General features: G+C 47.7%; 1 protein-coding gene across 3 annotated transcripts in view; it reads right to left on the bottom strand.

The window, feature by feature from the left end:
• ATP7A (ATPase copper transporting alpha) overlaps positions 1–10,193 on the bottom strand; it is a 65,482-nt gene extending 55,289 nt beyond the window's left edge. For 2 of the 3 annotated variants that reach the window (XM_075940900.2, XM_089781855.1), the window contains exon 1: positions 10,087–10,193. The gene's annotated coding sequence lies outside the window, so the exon portion shown is untranslated. The remainder of the gene's footprint in view (positions 1–10,086) is intronic. The other variant, XM_075940899.2, reaches the window with a different exon arrangement.
• Positions 10,194–13,174: the final 2,981 nt, after the last annotated feature.

A 13,174-nucleotide genomic window follows, 5' to 3' on the forward strand; every position in this document is an offset into this window, starting at 1 on the left:
ACAAAATTTGTATCCACATTAGGGATGTTAAATTTCTATTAATCACTTAACTGAGTAGTCAATAGTTATTTTGTCAAATCTGTAACACCTACCAGGTGGCATCCTCCTCGCAGTGTACCCAGTTGTAACTCGGCAAAACTAGTGGCAAACTTAGCAGCTCTTAGCTTCTTAGCCAAATGTTCTAACTACAGGCAGTCCCCGACTTATGCGGATCCGACTTACATCAGATCCGCACTTACGAACGGGGCTCTCTCGCCCCGGAGCTCACAGGCAGCGGTCCCGCCACCTCGATCTCCGGGGCGAGAAAAGCTGCTCCCGGTGCCCCTGGTCTGCTGGGGACCGTCTCCAGCAGACCAGGTGCATCGGGAGCAAAGCCGCAGCCCCGGCGGGTTTGCTCGCGGTGCCCCTGGTCTGCTGGAGACGGTCCCCAGCAGACCAGGGGCACCGCGAGCAAACCCACAGTAGCGGCGGGGTCCCCGCGCTTCTGAGGCTTTGCCAGAGCAAAGCCTCAGAAGCGGAGGACTCTGCCGCTGCTGCGGGTTTGCTCGCGGTGTCCCTGGTCTGCTGGGGACAGTCTCCAGCAAACCAGGGGCACCGCGAGCAAAGTGGTCCTGCGCCAGAGCAAAGCCTCAGAGGCGAGGCACCCCCCGCTGCCGCTTTGCTCCCTGTGTCCCTCGTCTGCTGGGGAGGGCGGGGGGGGCGCAGCTAGTGTCAGTTTCAGCAGCGGCTAAAGCAGGACTCCTGGGGCAGAGGAGCTGGGGTGCTGCTGGGTTGGTCCAGTAGCGCCGAGGAGCGGTGCTACTGGAGCAACCCAGCAGCACCCCAGCTGCTCTGCCCCAGACGTCCCCAAGTCAGCCGTTCCTGAAACTGACCAGCGCTGACTACAGGAAGCCCGAGGCACAGTTGCTCTGCCCCGGGCTTCCTGGAATCAGCTGCTGATCAGTTTCAGCAGCAGCTGACTTGGGGTTCTTAAGTTGAATCTGTATGTAAGTCAGAACTGGCGGTCAGTTTCAGCAGCGGCTGAATCTGGACGCCAGTTCCGACTTACATACAGATTCAACTTAAGAACAAACCTACAGTCCGTATCTTGTACGTAACCCGGGGACTTCCTGTACTCCACCACCTCAAGTCAATCACAGCTGCACATGTACATTTTACTACCACTCCTATACTCCAGCTCTGGATAGAGCACTCTACATTGAGACCAGACATCTGCATAGGCTGTATCTCCTTACTGACTAGCAGCAAATCATGCTGTGGCTGCACCATGACACAGTCTGACCATTCCTGTCTAACAATTTTCATTCTTTATAAACACTGATGATTCTCTTGGTGTTAGGTTCACTCACCCACTATTTGAGGCAGAACAACAACAGATAATAAAGCTAGTGACAAAAAACTGTATTTTGCACTTGAAAATGTAGGCTATAAAAAACTATTCAAGTGAACCTGGTGATTTTGGGTGCCAATTTTTTTTTTTTTAGATATACATGAGAAGACATATTAAAGGAGTTTGCTCTTCAGAAAACAAGTTACAGAACTTAAAATTAGGCTCCTTTAAGGTGTCATGAAATAGACACCCAACAATTAGAGGTACCCAAAAAAAATCACTGATCCCTTTTGAAAATGTAGGCCTACATTTTAAAAACATTAGCTCAACTTCAAAACTCCCACTATCAGCTAGGGAAGTACTGTATCCCCGTTTTACAAATGGGAAAACTGAAACACAAAGCGAGGCACTTAATGTTATGCAGCAATATATGGCATCAGCAACTAGAACCCGGTAACTCCTAACTCAATACAACGCTCTACTACTCGCTAATTCTATCCACCAAAATAAAAGTTATCAAAAGCTTGATGAAATTATTTGTAATTAAGAGTACTACATTATTTGAAAGAGATGTCCACACAAACCAGGATCTGCTGATTGCTGAAAAATACAGCTCCTACCTGGATAGAGCTCTGTGGAAATACTACTTTTGACCTCTATTTTTGACAAGATCAACACTATATGGAATGAACTGACAATTATTTTAGGGTACGTATCCAATAGAAGTAAAGGGCATCTTTTTTGCAACATCAAGCTTTCCATAAGAAAGATGTACATAAAAAGAAAGGAGCAGAGTCATCTTTGAAAGCAGTTTGTTTTATTTTTTTCCCCTCTCATCTACGCCTGGTAGCCAAGATCAGGAAAACCAATTATTTTCTGAGTGGGTGACGATATCTTCCAGTTATGCTGTATCCTGCTAAACTGTGATTCCTTTATCAGGAGAAAACACGCTTTTCAGATAAAGGTTTCTTGGTATACAATCCAAACTAAGGCAGGCGGAAGATGCTGCCATTTCAGATAGTAATTATTCTGATAGCGTGAGGTCATACTTAGGGACAGCAAGATAAACAAGAGCTTGGAGAGCTTTACAGTTTCCATTCACAGCTCACTCCCTCTTTTTGGAATAGTGACCAGAGACACACTGATCTAGCCTATCTAATAGCCATTGATGGACCTAATGGGTCCAGGATAGAGACGCTAGGGATACCATTCTTACCTTTCTCTGGAGGTGGGTGACAGGGGAGGGATCACATGAGGATTACCTGTTGTGATTCACTTCCTCTGGGGCATCTGGTATTGGCCACTTTCGGCAGGCAGGATACTGGGCTAGATGGACCTTTGGTCTAACCCAGTATGGCCATTATGATGTTCTTATGACTTCCCAAATACTTGCTTATATCCCTGCCCAGGACACCCCCCCCCCATACGCTATTTCCCACCCCCATCATTCTGCCTTGGCTCCTACACCTCGCACACATCCCAACCTGCTGCCCTGAGCCCCTCATACACCCTAACCATGACTCTTGCACCCCTACATCCACAAATGCACTCCCAGAAGCGGAAGTGCCTCCATGAATCAATCTAGCTCTTTTTTGAACCCTGTTAAAGTTCTAGCCTTCACCACATCCTCTGGCAAGGAGTTCCACACATTGACTGTGCACTGAGTGAAGAAAAACTTTCTTTTGTTTTAAACCTGCTGCCTATTAATTTTATTTGGCGACCCCTACTTCTTTTATTGTGGAAATGCTGAAGACGATTGTGAGGTCAAGGAAATTAGTTTGTGTACCACAATTGTTCCTTTTATGCCTGCATTTTCTTACAGGCCCGGCTGATCTAGGCAGCCATTTGTGCTTTTTGCTTCTTATTATTCTTTTGTTATTCTCAAAGAGTTAGCTGTTTACTTAAGATGGTACAGTGTAGGAATGCACTGTTTACTTTCACCAAGTTCTGAGACAAGTCCCAAGACCATCCAGCTGTTATGGAAGTATAGGAGCACTTGGGAAAATCACATAGCTATCTTTGCTGAATGTTTTCCACCTGATAATGCTAATTATTTGGCCTAGGAAAATATGCAAAGTATCAACAAGCTAATTATTGGATCTGTGAAAATATGCAATGTATCAACGATCTTGTAAGGTTCTCAGAACAACAGGTGTGATTACTATAGATCCAACAGTATATAAAGGCCAAGAATATTCCTAACATTGGAACCTCGGCATAGACCCAAGCCACAGAAGGTGCTATGCACTGGCCACTGGGGTCCGTCCGCTGTCCTTCTTCAGGGGGTTCCCGGCAGCAGAAGGGATGCAGACATTGCATTTTATTCTGACGTTTGCTTAGGCTTAAGGAGTATTGTATTTTCTTAATAGGCATTGCATTTTATTCTAATATTTGCTTAGGCTTAATAAGTATTGTATTTTATTCTACGATTTGCTTCATTGTATTTTACTCTAATATTAAGCATTATATTTTACCCTAATATTTGCTTTCACCCAATTTGTGTGCTTATTGCCTCCGAATCCCTTAAGGGAAGAACCATTGCTTTTGGCAATACAGGGAATAAGTAAATAACATTTCCTTATTCACTTTTTCCATACCAGTCATGATTTTATAGACCTCTATCATATCCCCCCCTTAGTCTCCTCTTTTCTAAACAGACAAGTCCAAGTCTTTTTAATCTCTCCTCATATGGGACCTGTTCCAAACCCCTAATCATTTGTAGTCCTTTTCTGAACCTTTTCCAATGCCAATATATCTTTTTTGAGATGAGGCGACCCCGTCTGTATGCAGTGTTCAAGATGTGGACGTACCATTGTTTTATATAGAGGCAATAAGATATGAATGCCATCTGGTCCCGGTGACTTGTTACTCTTAAGTTTATCAATTTGTTCCAAAACCTCCTCTAACGACACTTCAATCTGGGACAATTCCTCACATTTGTCATCTAAAAAGAATGGCTCAAGTTTGGGAATCTCTCCAATATCCTCAGCAGTGAAGACTGAAGCAAAGAATTCATTTAGCTTCTCCGCAATGACTTTATCATCGTTGAGCGCTCCTTTAGAATCTTGATCATCCAAGGGCCCCACTGGTTGTTTTTTAGTACATCAGAAGCAGGAAGCCTGCTAAACATTTTGCTATTACTTTCTGAGTTTTGGCTAGCTGCTCTTCAAACTCCTTTTTGGCATTTCTTATTATATTTTTACATTTAATTTGACAAAGTTTATGCTCCTTTCTATTTTCCTCACTAGGATTTTAATTCCACTTTTTAAACCACATCTTTTTATGTCACTGCTTCTTCATGGTTGTTTAGCCATGGTGGCACCTTTTTGGCTCTCTTACTGTGTTTTTTAATTTGGGATATACATTTAAGGTGGGCCTCTATTACGGTGTCTTTGTAGCCTAGGTTTATCAGGTAGTTGAGTCAACTACTCACATTCCCCCCCACTTGAGAGGGGAGCAGGAACCAGTGCTAGGGGGCAATGGCCTGACTCCACCCTGCCCCTGCTGCACTGCTGCTTCTATTAAAGGCAGCAGTGCAGGTGGGGGGGTTGCGAAACAGCCTCTGCCCATGGTGAGCCCAGGCTCACTGCAGGCATAGGGTGCTCCGCATCCCATGGAGCAACCCTGGCTGTGTTGCTCTGGCAACAGCCCCTGTCCACATGGGGTCCCAGCTCTCTACTGGGGCCCCAGAAGCCTCTGTCAGTGGGACCTGGCACAAGCTTTTACTACATGTAAACTGCAGAGCCACAGAGACAGTAGATCATTTTATCAACTACATGATTAGTGAAATACCAACTTCCTAACATCCCTAGCCCCAAGGCCAGATTACCTTACCTGGGTGGGGTTGGGCTGCTGCACTAAAGCTACAGTGGTTGAATGAAGAGCTGGGCTACTATTGCCACAGCCAGATCACGGCCTTCCCGCCTACCTGTACCACAGAAGGAGTGGGACTGTCAGCAGCCGTTCCTGTGGCCAGATGGGGGCCAGACAGCAGGGTGCAAAAACACACACCCACACACCAACCTCAGAACCCCCAACCATCACTTGTGGCCTCCAACTGAAACACTCACTCCCCTGGCACGCCCCCCTTCCCCCCGCCCCTCCCACTATGGGACTGAGGAGCAGGGAAGATTGAAGTTCAAGGCCTCAGACCAGATTAATTCTTCTGGAGTTCCAGGATTAGTGGATTTTGTGGGTCCCCCTAGACTCTGGAGTGGGGCCAAAATGAGAGGTTGTGTGCGCGAGACAGGGCTATAAGTGAGTGGGATAGGGATGGAGGTACAGGATATAAGCAGGAGATGGGGTACAGGAGGGGGTGAGGGTGCAAGGTCTGGGTGGGAGGTAGAGATCAGGTTGGTAGTAGGGTGTAGGGCCAGTGGGGAGAGGGTAGAAGCAAGGGAAGGTGCAGAGTCTGGCCAGAAGTAATGGTGCAGAAGCAGGCTGGAGATAGTGTCTCGGTGGGGGGAGAGTACAGGAGCAAGGGAGGAGCAGGCTGGTGGTGGATAGGGTGTCTGACCAGGAGGGAGGTGCAGGAGCAGGCTGGAGGTAGGTTGCCTGGCCAGGGGGAGATGCAGGAGCAAAGGTGGGTGTAGGAACAGGCTGGGAGTAAGGTGCCTGGCCAGTGGAAGGGTGTCTGACCAGGGAGAAAAGTACAGCATGTTAAAATTAGACGTTGCTACATTTCAAAGTGGAAGTGCCCGCATGGAGCTCAAGGTCAGCAAGGGACTCCCCGCTGGCCCTGGACTCCACATGGCGTTTCAGTCTTTGAAATGCACAAGAGCCCCTATGGGGGTAGGTTCCTGGCTGGGAGCTAACCCTGCTGCAGTTCTGCAGTTTCCCACTTTATCGATTAATTAAGTAGTCAACGGAAATTCCATCAGCTACTTGATTAGCCACAATTTAACATCCGTAAAGTATACAATTTTATTATAAAATTGTATTAACTAGAGGTTCCAATCACACTTTGTTTTAGAGACTAAAAAATGGTGGGACTCAAAACTAAAGCATTACTTCAATTGTAGACTTTCTTTAAACAAAGAAGATTTGGGACTTGCCATCACAAACAAGCAGTATGACAATCTATGGCCAGCAGTTTCTATCAATGATTTAAATAGAAACACAACTAGGATGAAAGAAGCTAAAAAGTACTCAATCCATCACTCCTGTGCTGGAAGAAACTCAAAACCATTGCCATCTCATATACAAACCTGGCCTCAAACGGGATTCTGTAAGGCACCTGATAGCTTTTTATTGTACTTTTTATTATATTCTTCATGGTGTAATATCCTTAGAAATGCCTCTCAGACAGTTTTTATCCCCCCTCATTATGTTTCTCCCTTTGTATTACTAAACACATAGTAATATTACTTCCTTGTTTGTATATCTACACCATCAATGAATTCAGTACAGTACTAGGAATAGGCTGGCTCTGCAACAGCAGAATACCAAATACTGTAATGGAGATGCTATCAGTGACTGAGTAGCAGGTTTGCCACTCAATCATGGATTTAAAAGTATCCCTTCTACAAAGGAATTTCAACAGCCACTTCACTTCCCTTCCACTCATTATGTTAGTACAGGCAGTCCCCGAGTTACGCGGATCTGACTTACGTCAGATCCACAGTTACGAACGGGGATTTCTCGCCCTGGAGAACTAGAGCAGCGGGAAGCCTGGTCCCACCGCCCGCCTTCTCCGGGGCGAGAAAAGCTGCTCACCGTCTCCCTGGTCTGCTGGCGGACCTGGTCTGCTCCCAGAGCCAGCAGACCGGGGAGACGGGAGCAAAGCGGCGGAGCACCGGGGGCCGGATCCGCGGCCACTTCCAGATCAGCTGGAAGCGGCGCGGGTCCTGCGGGGTGCTCCGCCGCTCTGTTCAGCGTCTCCCTGGTCTGCAGACCAGGGAGACGCTGAACAAAGCGGCAGAGCACCCGGCCGGACCCGCGCCACTTCCAGATCAGCTGGAAGCGGCACGGGTCTGGCCCCAGGGAGACGCTGGATCAGGGAGACCAGGGAGACGCTGAGCAAAGCCGCGGAGGACCCGGGCCGGACCGCGGCGCTGATCTGGAAGCGCCACGGTTCGGCCCGGGTCCTCCGCAGCTTTGCTCCACGTCTCCTTGGTCTGCTGGGGGGGAGGGGGATGCAGCTAGTGCCCCCCCAGCAGACCAGGGAGACGTGGAGCAAAGCCGGGGGCCTGTGGTAGACCAGGTGGGGCACTGCCGGTTGGTCCCGCAGCACCGCTCCTTGGCGCTACTGGACAAACCCGGCAGCACCCCAGCTGCTCTGCCACAGGCGTCCTGATTCAGCTGCTGATCAGTTTCAGCAGTGGCTGAATCAGGATGCCTGGGGCAGAGCAGCTGGGGTGCTGCTGGGTTGGTCCAGTAGCTCCGAGGAGCGGCCGCGCTACTGGACCAAGCCAGCAGCACCCGAGCTGCTCTGCCCCAGGCGTCCCAAAGTCAGCCACTGCTGAAACTGACCAGCGGCTGACTACAGGAAACCCGAGGCAGAGTTGCTCTGCCCTGGGCTTCCTGGAATCAGCTGCTGATCAGTTTCAGCTGCAGCTGACTTGGGGATGCCTGGTGTTCTTACCTTGAATCTGTATGTAAGTGGAACTGGTGTCCAGATTCAGCGGCTGTTGAAACTGATCAGTTTCAGCAGCGGCTGATGCCCGTTCAGACTTACATACAGATTCAACTTAAGAACAAACCTACAGTCCCTATCTTGTACATAACCCGGGGACTGCCTGTATATTTTTCCTATCCTTGAATTAGAATGTAAAGTTAGTTTGGAGGCCTCATGACTAGCGATGTGAATATATACCTGAATACACAGTTAGACATAAGCCTTCTCCTCTCCCCACTCCCCGCATCATGCTGCTGTCTGATACAGAGGCAGCAGCGCAGGAGGTAAAGGGGATACAGGAGCAGCTCCACACGAGCACTGGCTCCCCCTCCCATGTGTAAATGTGTAACTGCTCACAATTTCAGCAGTTACACGTTTACACAAATAAATACATGACTGAAAAATTAACAACTAGCCCATAACAGACTATGATCACCAGTGATAGTTGAACCTGGTGATATTCTAAACAAAAGGCATTCTCAATCATATTTGTAGTTGTTTCCATTACTTCACATTCACTCAACAGACATTCTAGGCCTCAAGGTGACAGTGACAATCTGGATTCTTCTTATATAGGTATGCAGTTATATTTAAATTAACAGCTTTTTGCTTAGACTAGACAGAAATTATGACAGCAGCTATATCTCCTAAATGTGGATAATATTACTAATCTCTTTTGTAACACACTGAGATCTCATGATGAAAAGTGATGCAGAAGAGCTACTTATTATCATCCCCTTCTATCTGGACATGACAACCTCTGACATCAACTGTGTCTGAAATAACTGAATTTATACTAATACTCGAATTAAGAAACAGCACCTGATACCGACATTATCACTAAATTAAATTGGTACAGAAACAAAGCAGTTTATCAGGGAACATCCTACTGCATGCAGTATACATATATATGTGTCTACAGAGCATACAAGATAGGTAAGACAACTAATTACTCTCACCACCAGAAACTGGTCTGATAAAAGATATTACCTCACCCACCTTATCGCTCTAATAGCATCGGACCAACTGAATGACACACTCTACATATAAAGTACAGTCATGCTGATAGGCAACTGACCAATACAAATGTAAACAGAAACATTTAACTTAAGTTTGGCTCAAAACTTACATGTATAAATTACCTTTATAAAACTTAAGGTCTGCATAAGTGCCACTACAATTTTTGAGAGGGGGGTGGAATTTCAATTCAAATAGATTTTAAGATAGATTTCCCCTCACCTCCCAGAAAACCCAATATGTAAAAACTGACAAGAAGAATGAAACTAAATCTTAAAAAACAAAACAGCATAAGAGATGTGTGGATTTTATTAGCTATTTAATAATCTAAAGCATTACCAATGAAAGTGGAGACTCATATTTAATTACAGCATGTTATTAAGCCAGCCTTTTAATGATCACTTTACTGTTCCAGAAAATGACCAGGATCACCCTGAAATACCAGGTGAACAAGATAAGCTCTTTTATTGGACCACCTTCTGTTAAGAGGCAAGCTTTCCAGCTGACACAGCTCTTCTTCAGCTCCCCGCTGAAAGGCAGCTTTGTGTGCACTAGAAGTTTGTTTCTCACACCAAGGGAAGTAAGAAAAGATATTACTTCATCCACATCGTCTCTTATTCTGGGACCAGCCTGGCTGTACCTGGTCACAATATAACAACAGCGGCTGCGAGGGGGGGGGGGGGGGGGCTTTTCCTGCAGAGAGAACCCCTCACACCCACCGCAGGGATCATACAGTCGCCTCCAGCCCCCTCCTCTCCTCCCCACACACAACTCAACACTGTTCGCAGGATGGGAAAACTCTTCCTCCGCCACCTCCCGCCGCACCACGGCGATCTGCGCGAGGCTCCGCTCCCTGTCGTCAGCGGCTAAGCGTCCGGCGGCGGGAGGGGATGTCACCAGAGCCCGGGGCTGCTGGGCCTGAAGAGCTGCCCGCTGCCAGCAACTCCCCTGCCTACCCCCGAACGTCAGAGCCCAGGCAGCGGGGCTGAAGCCGCCCCGAGCGCGCGGCGCCGCACTGGCCAAGGCAGAGGGGGGAGGGAGATACGCGCAGTGACCAGGCTGTCAGGCCACCGGACCCGCTGGCCCCGCTCAGCGAGAACTGGCGGGCCACGCGCGCACTCACCCGAACCGCCGCACAACGCTCCGCCAGCTCCGCATCCGCAGCAATAGCAACAGCCTCCCCGCTAACAAGCCCCATCCTTCCTGATAGCCCCGCCCCACCACGTTACCCAGCCCCAGGCGCCGTCGCCATCCAGAACGTCACGTGACAGCCGCCCAGGCCAACCCCTCCTCTAATCACATGACAGGGGAGTGACTGATGGTCTTGTGCAGCCTGCCCTCGGGGCAAATGGGGACAGAGAGGCACGTCCGGGTCTCACTTCCCAACCACGGGAGAAACAGCCCAGAGAAGGGAGACTGCTGCAGAAAGGCAGCTCCCTTGCGACGTGGGGCTAGTTCTCCATCCTAGGCTTGCGGAGGAAATTTGTTTGGGCCCAGTGACAAGGCCCCGTTTCTTTTCCCTTGCAAAAGCAGCATTGAAGTAAGACAGATAGGCTGTGTCTAGACTGGCCAGTTTTTCCAGAAAATCAGCCGCTTTTCTGGAAAAACTTGCCAGCTGTCTACACTGGCCACTTGAATTTCTACAAAAGCATGGACTTCCTACTGTAAGAAATCAGTGCTTTTTGCAGAAATACTAGGCTGCTCCCAGGCGGGCAAAAGTCCTTTTGAACAAAAGGGCCAGTGTAGACAGCCCAGATTTGTTTTCCGCAAAAAAGCCCCAATCGCGAAAATGGAGATCGGGGCCTTTTTTGTAGAAAAGCACGTCTAAATTGGCACGGACACTTTTCCACAAAAAGTGGGCTTGTGCGGAAAAGCGTCCGTGCCAATCTAGACGCTCTGTGCCAAAAATGATTTTAATGGAAAACCCCTTGGCAAAAACGAAAAGCAACACCGCTTCATCCAGCAGCCGGCGACACGTTCGTTTTCTTCACCTCCTTCAGAAAGCGAGAGTGGATTTTTGTAAAAAGAAGTGAACCCAGTACTGAAAATTCCCTCACCTGTCCTTTTAGGTTAAGTCCTGGTTTGTTTTTCTAAAGCTGAATAAAAAGGCAGTGCATTCTAAGCTGCTTATAGTTAGCACATGTTCACAGAAATGTAAAAGTTTTAAGTGCTGTAGTTTTTCCCTTCATACACACAGCTGTGCTATTCCTTTACCAGACACCTCCCCTCCCCCACCAAAAAACCCCACACTAAACAAAGCAGAGCTGTACTTGTATGTTTCAGCACTAGGGCTGTGCACACCAATAAACCTCACCATTAATGGGTGACAATTACCAGTTCCCATTAACCTATGGGGCAAGAGGAGCTCCCCACCTGCCACAGGCAGAAGACTGCTCCAGCCTCTGTCCATGGTGGCAGACCCACCCTTGCTGCAGGCAAGGGCAGCTTTGACAGGCAAGCAGGCCAGACCAACCCTTATCTATGACTGTAGGACTTGAGCAGCTCTGCTGCCCTTCCTTTAATTACTTGTTAAAACAATGTTTAACTAGTTAGCTAGTGAAACGGGATTTTAAAATCTCTATTCAGCACACAGTGGAGAAAAATCCTACAGCTGTTTTTTGTACATATTTGTAACTGAAGTGCTCTTAACATTAGGGGATGTTAATTTTAAAGAGTATTAGCCCTGAATCAGAAATTGTTACATGGTTAACCCACAGCTCCTGGCAGCCCTATGAAGAGTAACTGGTGCTGGTAACTGATACCCTGATGCCTATCAGTTAGCCAGTTACATAAGACTGCTAAGATTTGTTTACACTCAATTGGGATGTAACTTAAGTCAAAAGGCATCACAAATCTTGACTGATGTCCTATACTTGCAAAATGAAAGAGGGCCATATGGTTGAGGCAGGTAACATTCCCACCTCCCATTAGGCTAGAATGTTAGTCATCAGCTGCACATAGCAGTACACATTTGAGTTTCAAATCTGGGACTGAAAAGGACTAGATGACCTCGAAGTCTAGGCCCCTGCACTCACACCAGGACTAAAAATATTAAGTCTCGCCCTCAGTTGGAGAGATGGTAAGAACATTTCAACGGTATTATGAATCCAGGCACAAGCACTGCAATATGAGAAAACTGATTTCTCAGTTTGGTCTAGGGTTTATCAAAGTTACACTAGTGTCCTGATATCCCTTTGTGCTAGACTGCTTAAATACACACACACAAAAAATCAGCAAAATCCCAGCCTAAGTCAAATTAGTGACAAAAACCCCACAGGCCAGTGTTTCCTCAAACTGGGTTTCAACACCCTTTGAATGTGGCTGCCAGGACAGGCTTAGAGTGCTCGGTTCCAGGACTGAAGCCAAAGCTCAAAGGCTCAAGTCATAGGTAGGGTTACCATATTTTAAACTTTAAAAAAAAAAAAAGGACACAGTAACTGACCATGGACCGCCCCCCCCGCCCCTGGTAATCTGCCCTGAGCTCCACCCCTCGGGGAGGGGAGTCCCATAGCAGGCCTCAGCCCCCAGCGAGCAGGGCCTGGCAACCCCTCATCTGTACTGTGGGGCCAGGTGCAGGGCAATGCTGTTGGACTGGTGCTGGCCCAGCCACATGCTGAGCCACTCCAAGTGGCCCTGAGTTGCTAGCACAGGCACTGTGGTTCACTCAATGAGCAGGGTAAAATATCTAAAATGTCTGGGATTTTGAACACCCAGCTGGATGGAGATTTAAAGACCAAAAAGGAGGACAAGTCCAGGAAAAACTGGATGTATGGTAACCCAGCATAGGTTCCCTGCCTTTGAGCTTTAGATCTCTGCCCATAGTGGTGGAGCTTCAGGGTAGTGAAGGTGGAGAATCCCTGCCACAGACAGTTGGGATGAGGGTTTCATCCAGTGATTCTGCCTAGAAGATAGAGTCCAAGAATAGGTCTAACCTGTACACCTCTGCCAGTAATAAGTATGTTGATCAGGTGTGTGAAGAGTGATTCTGGACAGATCTACATTAAAGCCTTCTGCTAGCATGTGTATGCAGCTACACCCATCCTTGCTGAAGCATATTTACCAGTATAAGCTCTTTCACTATACCCGTGGCAGGTATAAAATACATATGCATCCAAATTAGGATTTATTTGGTGGTGTAACATTCAGCATTTCAATGGTGGTGAAGTGCTTCTGGTATTGCCAAAGCAGTCATACCTTGACGAGCATTCGCT

The sequence above is a fragment of the Pelodiscus sinensis genome, chromosome 13, assembly GCF_052426305.1.
Source record: "Pelodiscus sinensis isolate ZL-2025 chromosome 13, ASM5242630v1, whole genome shotgun sequence".
Taxonomy (NCBI): domain Eukaryota; kingdom Metazoa; phylum Chordata; order Testudines; family Trionychidae; genus Pelodiscus; species Pelodiscus sinensis.